General features: G+C 37.2%; 1 protein-coding gene across 6 annotated transcripts in view; it reads right to left on the bottom strand.

The window, feature by feature from the left end:
* The window catches only part of GREB1 (growth regulating estrogen receptor binding 1), a 94,016-nt gene extending 81,450 nt beyond the window's left edge, over nt 1–12,566 (bottom strand). For 2 of the 6 annotated variants that reach the window (XM_039386942.1, XM_039386943.1), the window contains exon 1: nt 12,395–12,535. The gene's annotated coding sequence lies outside the window, so the exon portion shown is untranslated. Of the gene's footprint in view, nt 1–12,394 lie in introns of all 6 variants that reach the window. The other 4 variants (XM_039386945.1, XM_039386944.1, XM_039386941.1 and 1 more) reach the window with 4 other exon arrangements.
* Nucleotides 12,567–13,029: the final 463 nt, after the last annotated feature.

Genomic DNA, 13,029 nt, shown 5'->3' with positions numbered 1-13,029 from the left:
CTACTTAAGGGTGTTATTGATTCAACCACAGGTTTACTTTTAATACTTACATTACCATTTGGCTTAAGTATCTTGATATTGAATTCATTGTCATTTCTTATGATAATAATGCAATTATGTGTATTGATGTGGTCTAATTTCAGGAAAGATTTCATGTATATTCTAATTAGTATTATACTCTTAGCAAAATGCACACAGCAGTGAATCCTAAAAACTGGTTTTATTAAATATTCCTAGAGACTGATTCATAGTCAGATGTCCTACTCAGCCCTCAGTCCTGCAAAGAATGTTTTTTACATTGTGTCTACTTAGTTCAAGAATGGCAGCAGCATTGCATAATGACACAGGCACTATCACTGGCTCTGAATCAGCTAAAAAAACCCAGTTTGGTTCACTGGAATCACTAGCACAGTCCCATTTCTAGGCTGCCTTCCTCTCTGTTGCTCCATATTTTAGGTTTAAGGAGCTCTCATATGGCTGGGGCCCAGATTATTATCCCACCTGTTTGCCACCACAACTTGCAATATCTCTTTGCAAAACTGGGGGTTTCTCTAAAAAGAAATCCAAACTGACAAGGAGCAAACAGTTGTTTGTTTTTTTCTCATATTTTCAGAATATTTTTTATTGTATTTAACACAAACATACAGCTCACCATAGCTGTCTCTTCACCAGTGTACTAAAAAGGTGAATGGGCAATACAGGATCTGAAATATTTTAGGTACAGGTTTTGTTTTGATACTGTAACTTTTATTTGTTGATGAGGAAAGCAATCCATCTTGAAAATGATGGCATAACTCTTCCAGACATCAAAGTCAACATTTTAAGCATGAACTGCATCAAATATCAGGGTTTTTTTTCTTTAAAAACACCTCTGTACATACAACCCATGAATAAAACCAAACAAACTAAAAAACCCACAAACCAAACTTCTTTTCAAGTGTTAAAGATGGATTGGAGGGGGTTGTTTTGTTGCATTTTCTCAGAACAGTTCTCCATAAAATGTCCAAGAAGGCAAAAAAAGAATTCTTTAAAAGTAAGGTCTCATCATATTACGAAAAAACATTGGTTCTCGGATGTGCAGTCTATAATTTATAGGCTTGACTAATATGCATTTTTAGAAACTAACAGATTGTTTTACTGGTTGGTGCAAATATTATTGATCTGCTTTCTTGCTGAACTAATAGCACTAGGATAGGACAACCCGCTTTCTGAGCTTTCCCAATGTTTTCCTGAAAAGAGGCCCATTACATGGCAGGGGGCAAAGGACAGGCCTAGATAACACTGTTTAGACACTTTGATGTCCACAGGCATCATCCTCGACAACTGACCACCAGAGACAAAAGAGTACTCTTAGGCTGCTGGAAATCCCAGCCATTCTTCTCACCACCTTTTGATATCCCAAGGTTTCTATACCCTGACCTCTGCACTCTGACATCCTTACTTGAAGGATGGTCAGAAATGTCAAAAATTTTTTCCAAATTTAGCCAATAAACTAAGGTTTTATATTCCTTTTCATAAGTGCTTTGTGTCCTAATGTACCAGTGGGAATGTTAAGAAGATTTTACATAGAGAGTGGAAAGAAAAGTGTCAACGAGGAAAAAATTTTCAATTTTCTGGTTTCAAAACCATTCTTAAACATCTACTTTCTAAAAGCAAACCACTTGTGCCTGATGATGCCATGCTGTGCACAAGTACCCACAGGATTTCCACCTAGTCAGCATCCTTCAGAATTCTACTTCCATGCAGTTAATATATTTCTACTAATCTGCAGATGTTGCTTGCTAACATAACTTCACTCAGTAAACATACACACATTAAATGGTGTATGTTCTGTATGTTAAGGACGGATATCAATTTCTATACATTCATATTTTTAAAAAAAAAATATGTGATCTTAACATCCTCTCTACACGCTGTGTGATTTGATAACTGGATCAGTCTCCCACTGTTTTCCAGAATATTTAGAGTGCACGTTTTCCACAAAACTACCACTAATTACCATGGGTGCTTTTATTCAAGCTGGTTTTTTTCTCCCTTTTCTGAGGGATTAAAATTGAACAAAATGGTCAAATAATAATAATACACATCTAGCCAAGACACTGGGAGTCAGGCAAACATCTAGAAAAACACCCATCTCCCCTGCATTATTACAGGAGATCCTGCTGAAAACCCACTTTACTGTAAGTAATCATAACACCAGTAGTAATATTATTAAGTAAGACTATAATTCTAATAAGACCAACCTGCTGACAGTCCATAAATATGCAAAAATTTGGAGTTTAGCCAAAGCAGTGTCTATATTTGGTCTCCTTTGCTTCACTTACAGAAGACAACTTCTGCAGCACACTGCTAAAATATTATCCTGCCATGAACTTCTATTGCTCGAAATGAGGACAAAGTCTGGTCCAAACTTTGATGGCTTTCACAGTATACAATCCTCTAACTTTAATAAGCTATGCCCAACTGGTAAATTGTTCTGCATTGATTTTTTTTTTTTTTAACTGGCATCAATACAATTTTCTACACTAATATTTCTCCTAATTTACAAGTCAATGATGTATGAGTGTGAATCCAACAGATAAAGGAAGCATACACGTCAACATTTTAAAAATAAAACTCTTCATATTTTATAACGCAAACATTGGGATCTGTAACGCTTGTTTTAAAGCCAGTTCTAAATCACCTAGTATTATCTACCCGCCTCAGCCAATGTTTATTTACTTTAATGCAGATGGCTGTCAGAAAAGAGAGAAAATTGAATCCAGGAAAGAAATGGAGTGTGATTTGAATGACAAAGAATCTTTAAAAACTCCCTTCTTCTCTATATTAATTACTACCATAGAAAGATAATGCATATACCAGCAGAAAAAAAAAAAAAAAAAAGTAATAGAGGGGAAAAAAGATGGGGTTTTTAAGTTTTAGAATTTATAAAATTCTCAGACAAATGCTGATGATAGCCATTTAAGAGCTGTTAGAATTGATCTTACTGGTTTTGGATCAAACCAGACTCTGAGGTTTTTTTGTTCTGTAATCACTTGTTATCTTTAAAATAAATTGCATGTATATAAACAGAACAGGGACTTGATTCTGAATTAGTACAGAGCCCTCAGAGCAGCTCCAGCATGAATGGAAAACAGATAAACCAGGGATAAAAAAGCTCTACTGAACCACAAGTCTGTAAATATTTTCATTTAACTGAATCCTGGCCATGGATAACACAAACTACCCCCAAACAGGCAACATACATACAAACCTAGGATCATACCTACAATCCAAGAGAAAAAGACTGAAAAATCAGTGGTGTAACTGAAATGCACACAGGGCCATTAAAAAATCTCCCAGTTCTGGCAGTGCCCACTGAAAGATTACAATCTATTTTACAAAAACTCATTACTGCTCGGATGTTGGAAATGACTGCCAGTTTCACCCACATCACTCTTCTTTTGCGCAACCCCATTTGCAATTTAGCAAAAAAAGTTAACACTGTTATAGTAATAGACCTTCACCACCCCTACTCATTTCAAGCAAAAGGGACTAGGAATCATGCACAGGAGCAGCTGGCAGAGGCACCTGTGACAACCTCTGACAGAAGTGCAATAGGAGTTCCCAGGGGCAGGAACCTTCTCAGCCGGCACAGGAGCAGTCGGAAGAGGATGTGTGAATAAGGCCTCAGTAAAGCACATTAGCTTTTCATGTGCATGGTTTTATACACAGCCCTGAGTGCAGGCAATTTCTATGGCTGCAATTACGCTTAATTCTGATGCAGGTAGAAGATATAAAACTGAATAGGTTATTCCTTTTCAGTCCTGTTGTTTGTCAGACTATTCTTTCTCCATTGTGTCAGTCATTAGGAGTTTCCAGACTCCCATCACATAACCTAACAATTATGACTGTGAAAGAAATGCCTAATTGGATATATCAGACACTGCACCTTATAAAGAAGAATGTATTTCATCTTGGATCCACAGAAGGACACAATGGAAAAAAACCCCAAACTTCATGAATCTCTGTAAATTAAGATCTCATTTGCAAAGTTTAAAGGGATCATTCCAACTCAGTAAGATTTAGTTTGAATTCAAGATAGCCTTTTTTCTTTAGAAAGTGAACACATTGCCAAAGAAACCAAATTACATGCAAACACAATGCCACCTAGCAGTGAAAAGACAGTGAAGCAGTATAGCTAATTTGAAATGGGAATAGCACCATCCATAAAGCTTTGTTTTCTTGCTGCCATCCTACACACCATTACTTCACACCCAGACTGGCCTGTCAACATGACCTTACACCTCTGCTGCTACAAGCAACTGGCCCAGGAAGAGATGCCTGGCCTTTATGTCAAGGGATGGAGAATTTCCTGCCTGTTCATACTGCAGGACCCTGTTCACATCATCTGGCACTTGGCCAGAGTGTCTCTAGGCCTCTGTTGGGTCTCCATGGTCCTGACATAACTATTTGTGTGTTGTCTTTCCCCTAGTCAGTTTAATTTAAGTATTATGCAGGCTTTACTGCAGATTTTATCAGAGTAACATTTTTTAGCATGGAACTAAAAGCATGTGAAACATTAACAGGGACGCTGCCTCACATTACTCGCAGTAATAATACTCAATAGTATTAGAAAATCATGTGAGATTAAGAGAGTCAAAAGTAATTGTGTCATCCACTTTGCCTAGTGGAAGCAGTCTTTGAAATAAATCAGCTCCAGAAGACTGCTTAAGTTTTGCCTTGGAGGGAAATCATTGAATTTCTGTAAAAGAGAACCCAAGAGAGAACACTTCACACAGTGAACATCATCAGTGGGCTCAAACCTGGGAAGCAACTGAGAAGCCAAGTCACCTGCCACACTTCCTGCACTCTTTTTCATACCAACTGATACTCCCAGTTGCATCTCCCAGCTGCCTCTGCCTTTCCCTTGTGCACATGAAATTCTGGCTGCATAACAGAAAGAAAAAAAATAAAATAAGCATTAGAGAGTGTTGGGAAACTTCATTCCATAAAAGAAAACAAGACACACACAGACAAGAAGAGACATATACCAACATCTATAGAAGACTACACACAATCACTGCCTGAGATTTTACAGATCTTAGTATTTTAATTAATGTGAAATTGAAAAATCCAAACTGACTTTTTGAGATCATAATGATCTTTTAAGGCACAATAATAATAAAATGCTAAAAATGCATAGGTATAATGAAGCATTTGCCTTTTGCAGGGATTATAAAGTCATAATCTAGATTTTTAATAGGCACATCTATTTTATAATTTATGCAGTGTGAAATTCAGTAGAAGACTTGCATTATAGCTGGAGAATGTTATGATTTCCTAAGCACTCTACTAATCAGCCAAATTGCAGATAGAGACATGTATCTACTTTAATATACACAGTACATAGAATCGTTAACTTCCCCACATGAGAAGGCAGTGATGTGTATCTATAAAAAAGCATCTATATGGATAGTGATGTTATGGCTTGATGATTTAGATGGATAGGAGCACAAAAATAATCAGCTGAAGCAATATTCTAGATCATACAAAACATATGTGAATTAAGCTATAGAAATACATGGCAGGAGTGCAACAGAAAAAGGAACTCAGTGGTGGAGCAAAAGATAGATCCATTAAGGACTGGTGGGTCCGTTAAGCAAAGAACCTCATTAACATAGCTATCTGAACTGGTATGAATAAGACCAGTTTTCTCATTAGCAAAGCCAAAGCTCTTCCCCTCATGAGGAAGTTGTAACTGCAATGGGGTCTCCCCTCAGTCTCCACCAGGCTGAACAGACCAAGTGACCTCAGCTGCTCTCCTACAGCTTCCCCTCAAGGTCCTTCACCATCTTCACTCTCCTCCTTTGGACACTCTCTAACAGCTTCTTATCTTACATCGCGGTGCACTGCTGCGCTCTCTGACTGGGAGCAACAAGGCACTGCATTCTCCTCAGTGGTAAGAATCAAAACAGAAGCTTTACTGATATCAAAATTCCACAAAATTCCACAATATCATCATCCTTGGTGATGTTATGACTCATGCCTAGAACGAAAGGAGATTGATCTCACTACTCTGAAAGCTGTATACTTAAAATTCCTTTTTCAATCTGAGCAAGACCTAAACAAGCATTGCTAGACAAAAATAAATTTTTGACTAATTCAAAGTTAACTTTCTAAGCAATCCTTTAAATTACAAGAAGAAATCTATTGCAATGCATTCAGATTATATCAGAGATAGTAAATTCCACATCAACAATATTAAAACTATAGCAAGTTCTCCTTGTGAAGCTGCACCCACGTTTCACATTGTGGAACCCAAAGGCATAGTCTGCAGTATCAGTAGAAGACTAGAGCTTTCCGAACACCATCTCTCTGATTCTGCACTAAGATTTGCTTCAGTTTACTTCAGAGTTTAAGGGGATGTTTCCTGGTCTTTTCAAGCTCTTCTAAATACAGAATGTACACTTTACATTGCTTTCTGCTCAGCCACCATCTTTCATAAGAAGGCCTGGTCGATATCTCATGGCCCCCACAATGCTCAGCCCATGGGACTGGACTAATGCCACTGGCCAGGAAATATTCCTCTTAAATTGTCTTTAAAAGGAGAATCCCACTGTGAGGCAGAATACTACAGTACATCACCAAGATTCTTCTACTTTTTCAGTATCACATGAACTTCAAAGAAGGAGACATATTACAATGCTGTACATCAAGTGGGTTAGATGCTTGTATCATAGCTGGGGGGCTGGATAGTGGGTCAAATGTTTGTCTGATGCTGAAAAGATAAGACTTGGTTTATCTCCTTTCTTTGGTTGTCTTTCTCCAAGGCCCTTCTCAGCAGCAGAGACATAATTACCACTGATGTGAATGCTCTGCCCTTCCTTACACAAAAGATGACAAATGAAAAAGAATGTGGTAATATATTCCCCCTATGTGAACAAGCGGGAAAACAACAGAGCGTAAAGCAACATTTACACCTGTGACAGTTTTCATTGAATAAAATGATAAAACTAAAAACTACCCATCGAAGGCTTAAATACATCAATAACGAAAGGAATATTGGGGAATATGTGGATCCACAACTGAATGGAATAGGGACCCTTGCAACAGAGGCTGCACTGAAGGCCAAGATATTCTACGCCTTCGTTGCTTCAGTCTTCGCTGCAAGACTTGCCTTGAGGAATCCCTGGCCTTGGAAACTAGGGAGAAGGCCTGGAGGAAGGCTTTCCCTTGGCTGAGGAGGATTGAGTAAGATACAATTTAATCAAACTGGACGTTCACAAGTCCATGGGCCCCGATGGGATGCATCCTTAAACATCATTGCTAGACCACTCAACCCATCTCAGCAATAGGACAACAGGCAATGGGCAGAAACTGGAACTCGGGGAGTTACACCTGAACATGAGGAAGAACTTCTTTACTGTGTAGGTGACTGAGCACTGGAACAGATTGCCCAGAGAGGCTGTGGAGTCTCCCTCACTGGAGATATTCCAGAACTGTCTGAATGCAATCCTGTGCAATGTGCTCTAGGATGACCCTACTTGAGCAGGGAGGTTGGACCAGATGACCCACTGGGGTTTCTTCCCACCTGACCCGTTCTGTGATTCTCTGAACCCATTTATAACTCCACTATAAGAAAATGTCATCAAGATCTGGATCCCTCATTTAATTAAAGCATCCTTTACACTGCAGTCAAGTAAGTAAAAAATGTTTTCTTTAAAAAAATTATTACACATTTACATAATAAATCAACCACTTTATTACCTCTGAAGTGAAAATAATGAAAATAGCTATCAGATAAGAATGAAACAATCTTTACAACTTTTCAGCAACTTCCAAATCATTCTTGTGTTCAAAATTATTTTCACTATTCTTATTACAAGTAACATCCTGAATAATTACACCAGTGAAATCTACAGTTTTATCCACCACTCTGTTTATGGTTTGACCCTGTACTTTAATCTCTAGTTCATAGAGAAACTGGGAGAATACAGATATTTTGAAAACATGTAAAAATGTGGCTCCAAGTCAGAAAATTCTATACTTTCTTTTTTTAACGTACTAAAGTTCTCATTAATAGAAGCAAAACTAGTGCTTTTAAACCTACCCCTATGCCTGTTCAGGTCATTTTCCAGTTAATGCATATACACTGTAAATGAGGATTTGTATGATGAAAACAGTTATAATCATTAGAAACTTGCTTAACATTTCCAAACACTGTATAACAACACTAGAACTTTGCAGTTCTGAAGTGTGGATAGGACAGGATCGTTATTTTTATTTTAAATAAATATTTATTCTTGGAAAAGGGATAAGAAACACTGTGGAAATAAAAATTTCCCCTCCCAAATGACCAAACTTATGTATTTTCTCCCTCTTGTTAAAACTGAAGACTTAGCCCCACACTTTCCTACTAAGAAGCTCTAAAAACTAAGACAGCTAAGTTAAAAACAAGGATACATTTTGCAGGCAATCACTTAAAGCAACACAAAAAGTGTTAAAAGAATAACTTGTCAGGATGAATTCTCATACCTATAAATACATCTTTGATTGCAATTCTTTGCCAGTATTGACTATTTTTACGATTGTGATGTTAATATACTTCCCATAAATAATTTTTCAATTCTATCTACTGCATAATTACATAAATACACTGTCAGCATAATTACATGCTTTTAGTATATAAAGTACTGCTGTGCTGTTGAGCTAGAAAAAGGATGTTTTCTTCATATAATACTCAATCAGTATTTATATTTTACAGCATTTTTTCTATGGTATACAATGTCTAAAGGGCAAGTTTCTTTTATCATTTCTTCAGAGATACACCACCGGTGATATTATGTCTTAGACATTCCTTATTCCTGACAGAAACATTCAAGCATGAAAGGTAACACGTTGACAATGGCAAATGAAGACAAACTGAAAACCAACCCAATGTTCCTTGGAGTCCTTAGGCGTAACTATAAAGGTACAGCTGCAAATGTCAATAAAGTGAACATAAGGATTGGATTTCCTTAGTAGATTACAGTATCCCCTGCCACAGTTTGTGTAAGAGAGAAGTTTTGAAGAGTTAGTCAGATTTGCTGACTGACTGAATCATTAACCACAGTCTAAGTAGGAAAAAAGCAAGGAATCTTCAGCCGCAGTTAAAGAAACTATGCTTTCCCTGTGCACGTGTCAATACACAAATGCAGGCATGTTTTTGTATAATTAGGAATGTCTGCATGTAGATTTTGGTTGTTGTTAGTTACCCTAGCCTTTTATGTCCCTTCATGTGGCTGTTATTCACACGAAGTAAATCCCTGGTTGTGCCTGATCTCAGCTGAGAGTAAATGCTTTATTTTGTATGAAGGTGAAAAAAGGAGTGACAGATCACTTATCATCCACCGTGCAGACTTTGTATTCATTAGAAGAGCCACAATCAATAAGAAACAAAGGTAATTTTCACCTATAGATAATGATGCCCAGTATCACTAGAGGGTTTGGGAGTCTGACAAGCTTCCATTTATTAGTAAGAATCACCTTTGAAAGTTTACAAATTCCTAATCCAAATTTCCCCTTACATACTTGTGCTGTAAAATGCTGCCATTTTATTTTGTTATACAAGACTTTACTGTTTTTCTCGTGGTTACATTTACATTATGTAAGTTGCATATGTTTCAAATGCAGAAAAACTGCAAATGTGTGACTTTGCCATTTTTCACATTTTATACAGCAATCTCTTCTGGGTTTGGGGGGCAGGTGTTGTTTTATTAGAAGAGAAACCATGGAAGCCACTAGTTTCTTATACAGAATATATTATTTTAGTTTAACATGAAAAAACAGAATTCAAACCATGTATTTAATTTGCTATTTCACATTAGAAAAGTCTTTCCTTAACTTTGTACATATCGTGCATAGTATTATTGAAGTTATAAAATCCCATCTAAGACATTCAGAGCTATTGTATCAAGACTACCCTAATAAGGTATTTAAATAATAGACAAATAGACAATACATTCAAGATCTAAGTTAGAAGAAAATTTATGCAACACTATATTTTCACACTACCAAGAAATACACCATTTTTAACAGAAAATAAATGAACCACTGCTTCAAAAACATTGTCCTAATAGATATTCACAAAGCAAAGATGATCACAGCGTAAGTGAAATTCCATCCCTAAATCATTCTTTTCTGGGCTTGTGCTTATAATACCTTCTGTCAGGAGCTAATTTCATGTGACAGGCCTGATCCAAAGCCATTTGAAGTCAATGGAATGTCTCTTCCTGACTTCAGGGAGCTTTGCATCTAGCCCTTATAAACTCCAAGAACAATACAATTCATAGAAAGTTGTTTTAAGAGAACAATAGCTAACTATTGTCTAAGTAGGAAAGAATGTTAGCTTCAAATGAAATTTACCTGCAGTAGTAGATTTGTGTTAGGCTTGATTTGTTACTGTGTGTTTTTTATGCACATAACACAGTTAAGCCTTTCCAAAGTGAGAACATGCCATTTCTTTGGCAAAAGTCACAGAAAATCAAAAACTGTAATCAAAACCAAAAAATGAAATAAAAAAATAGGCAATTTTGTATGTAGTATTTTTAGTTTTCCTAAAGAAACAGAAGATCATTTTTAAAGCCTCAGTTAATTCAGTCTTTTCTTAAACAGCTGTATACATTAATGACAAGACAGAACAAGAGGTTTCAAAAAACATTACTCATTCCTGAAATTAGCAAAACAAAAGATAGATAAAAAAACCAAACAAACCCAAACCAGTTTTGTAAGCAAGGGAGTGGGCTGACAGGAAAATAAGTTATTTTGTTTTTTCTTTTATAATAAAACTCCTGACACTCTACTGACTTGAATAAATTTCAAACCTAGAGCTGACAACTACCATATCAGACAAAGTGACCAATGTCAGACTGTTATTTATTGTTGGAAAATAATAATATAACTGAAATAAGCCCTGAAATAGCAAATAAGATCATTGTAAAAACTGGTGGAAGCAAAGTCCCACTCCTGTGTTGTGGCTTTTCCTTCTTTTATAAGCAAAATGAGACAAAGGAGACCAGTATAGAACCTGATGTTGATCTGATGTACACTCGTACTACTAAATTTACGCTGATAAGAAAGCAAATCAAACTCAGGTCCACCACCTCCAAGTTCCCCAGTGCAGCAGAGAATGGTAGTTCCAAGTTCCTCACTCAGACACTGAATCAACTCACTAGAGCTATTTTAGTTACCTAATCTTGTGATGAAAATACAGAAACTTCCAATTAAGCACAAATATTCCAGAATGTCCACCTTTGGAGAATGATTTTGTGTTTCATAGCAAAAAGAAAACCCAAACAGAAACCCAACCATTAGATCCTACAGACTCTCACTCATAAGACATACAAACCACTGTTCATTTTCTCCGTAGTCAGTTCAACATGTATAACAACAAACACTGACACTACAGCTTTTAGTAGTTAGTAATTTTCAGAAAGGTCTACGAGGTGTTAGATCAAAACCAATGTAGCCCATACTTCAAAAACTAAAGTCAATGAGACAAAGCACAAGCAAAAATCAAGCATCACTGTCTCTAATGTACAGATGTTATAGTTTCTGTCTCCTTCATCTAAACTTCCAGTACTCACAACTAAAAATAAACAGTTAACTTTATAAATACACCTAACCAAATTTTTTGTCTGAATGGATGAATTAAACATAACTAGAAATTTCATTTCAGGCCACCACAAAATTATGGTTTGTTTTTTTCTAAATGAAATGAAACACTATTTCTCAGTTCAAACAGCATACCTTCTTTAGTCATCACAAATATTTTCTAACAATACTTGTCAAACAGTCCATTTTCTTTGACTTAAAAACTCCCACATTTAATTTGGGAGTTTTGCCTTTTTTCCCTGTTGTTGCTATTAAATGCATTTCTGAACTAAAACATTGTCCTAAAATAAAAAAAATCAAACTTTCATTGTAAAAAAAATTCAAAACAATATGCAGGCTTTAGCTTTGCTTTTTTTTTTTTTTTTTTCTGAATACACAAATTAATGAATTGTTTTGTTCACTCCAGAACTATATTTTTTTGGGTAAATAAACCATTTGTATCTTCTGTTAAGTCTCATTTATCCATGTATCAGTTATGCTGCTAACCTATTCTCTCCTCTTCCCACACAGAGTTGGGACACAAACTGCCCACGGATAAATATTGCTGGCTGGTATCCCGATCCTCTGCTCTCCTCTTACTGCGTTCTTACTGCTGATGGGACTAACACTTCCCTAACCTTCAGGAGCGTCCAGTTACCCCCCTGCCGTCTCTGAGCATTCCCAGGTGCTGATGATAATCTTTACTCTCTATTGTTGCTGCTGCTGCTGCTTCTCCGTATTTTGGCAGATGCTACAGCTTTGCAAATTGCATGGATCTTACCTCTGAGACCCTCTTTGTTGCTCTGTCTGCGATCACGCTGGAAGCAGGGAGTGATGGATATTAGGGAAGCATGAGCCTCCCCTCGCTGTTTAGCAGCGTGGTCTGCAAAGAAAGATAGAGATGCTGCTCTCTCCTCCTCCTCCTCCCCCCTCGCTGTCCCAGCTTCCTCCTCCCTCCTCCTTGCTCCCTCCTTCCCATCCACAAGCTGTAGGTCTGCCTGTGCTCCCACACAATTCGCTACCTCTCAGCACCAGCTACCTAAGGTCAAGAATACAACCCCTTCACCCTTCCCCCCGCCTTTTCCTCCCCGGCCTCATGCATCCTCACCCCTGCTTCCCACTGAATATGGTATCTTCCCAACGAGACGTGCCTTATTTGGCTCTAGGGTCTAAAGTGCAGAAAAATTCAGCAGCCTGAGGGGAAAAAAAGTGTTATAAAACAGAAGATGAACAGGGAAGACCAGAGATATGAAGGGAAAGTGGAAGTCTTCTGGAGAAATTAGAAAATTTGGGGTTTTTTCTGTATGTGAAGAAAGATCTAGTCACAGTACCCAAAGGCTGCCATTTGGAGATTAGTTTAAGCAATCTATACAGATAAAGAAAAGTGCCCTGGATAGCTAGTTATCTCCCAAATCC

Source organism: Pipra filicauda, unplaced genomic scaffold (assembly GCF_003945595.2).
Source record: "Pipra filicauda isolate LSUMZ 115617 unplaced genomic scaffold, ASM394559v2 scaffold518_size375886_pilon, whole genome shotgun sequence".
NCBI classification, from domain to species: Eukaryota; Metazoa; Chordata; class Aves; order Passeriformes; family Pipridae; genus Pipra; species Pipra filicauda.
This window is presented reverse-complemented; position numbering and strand designations above follow the sequence as displayed.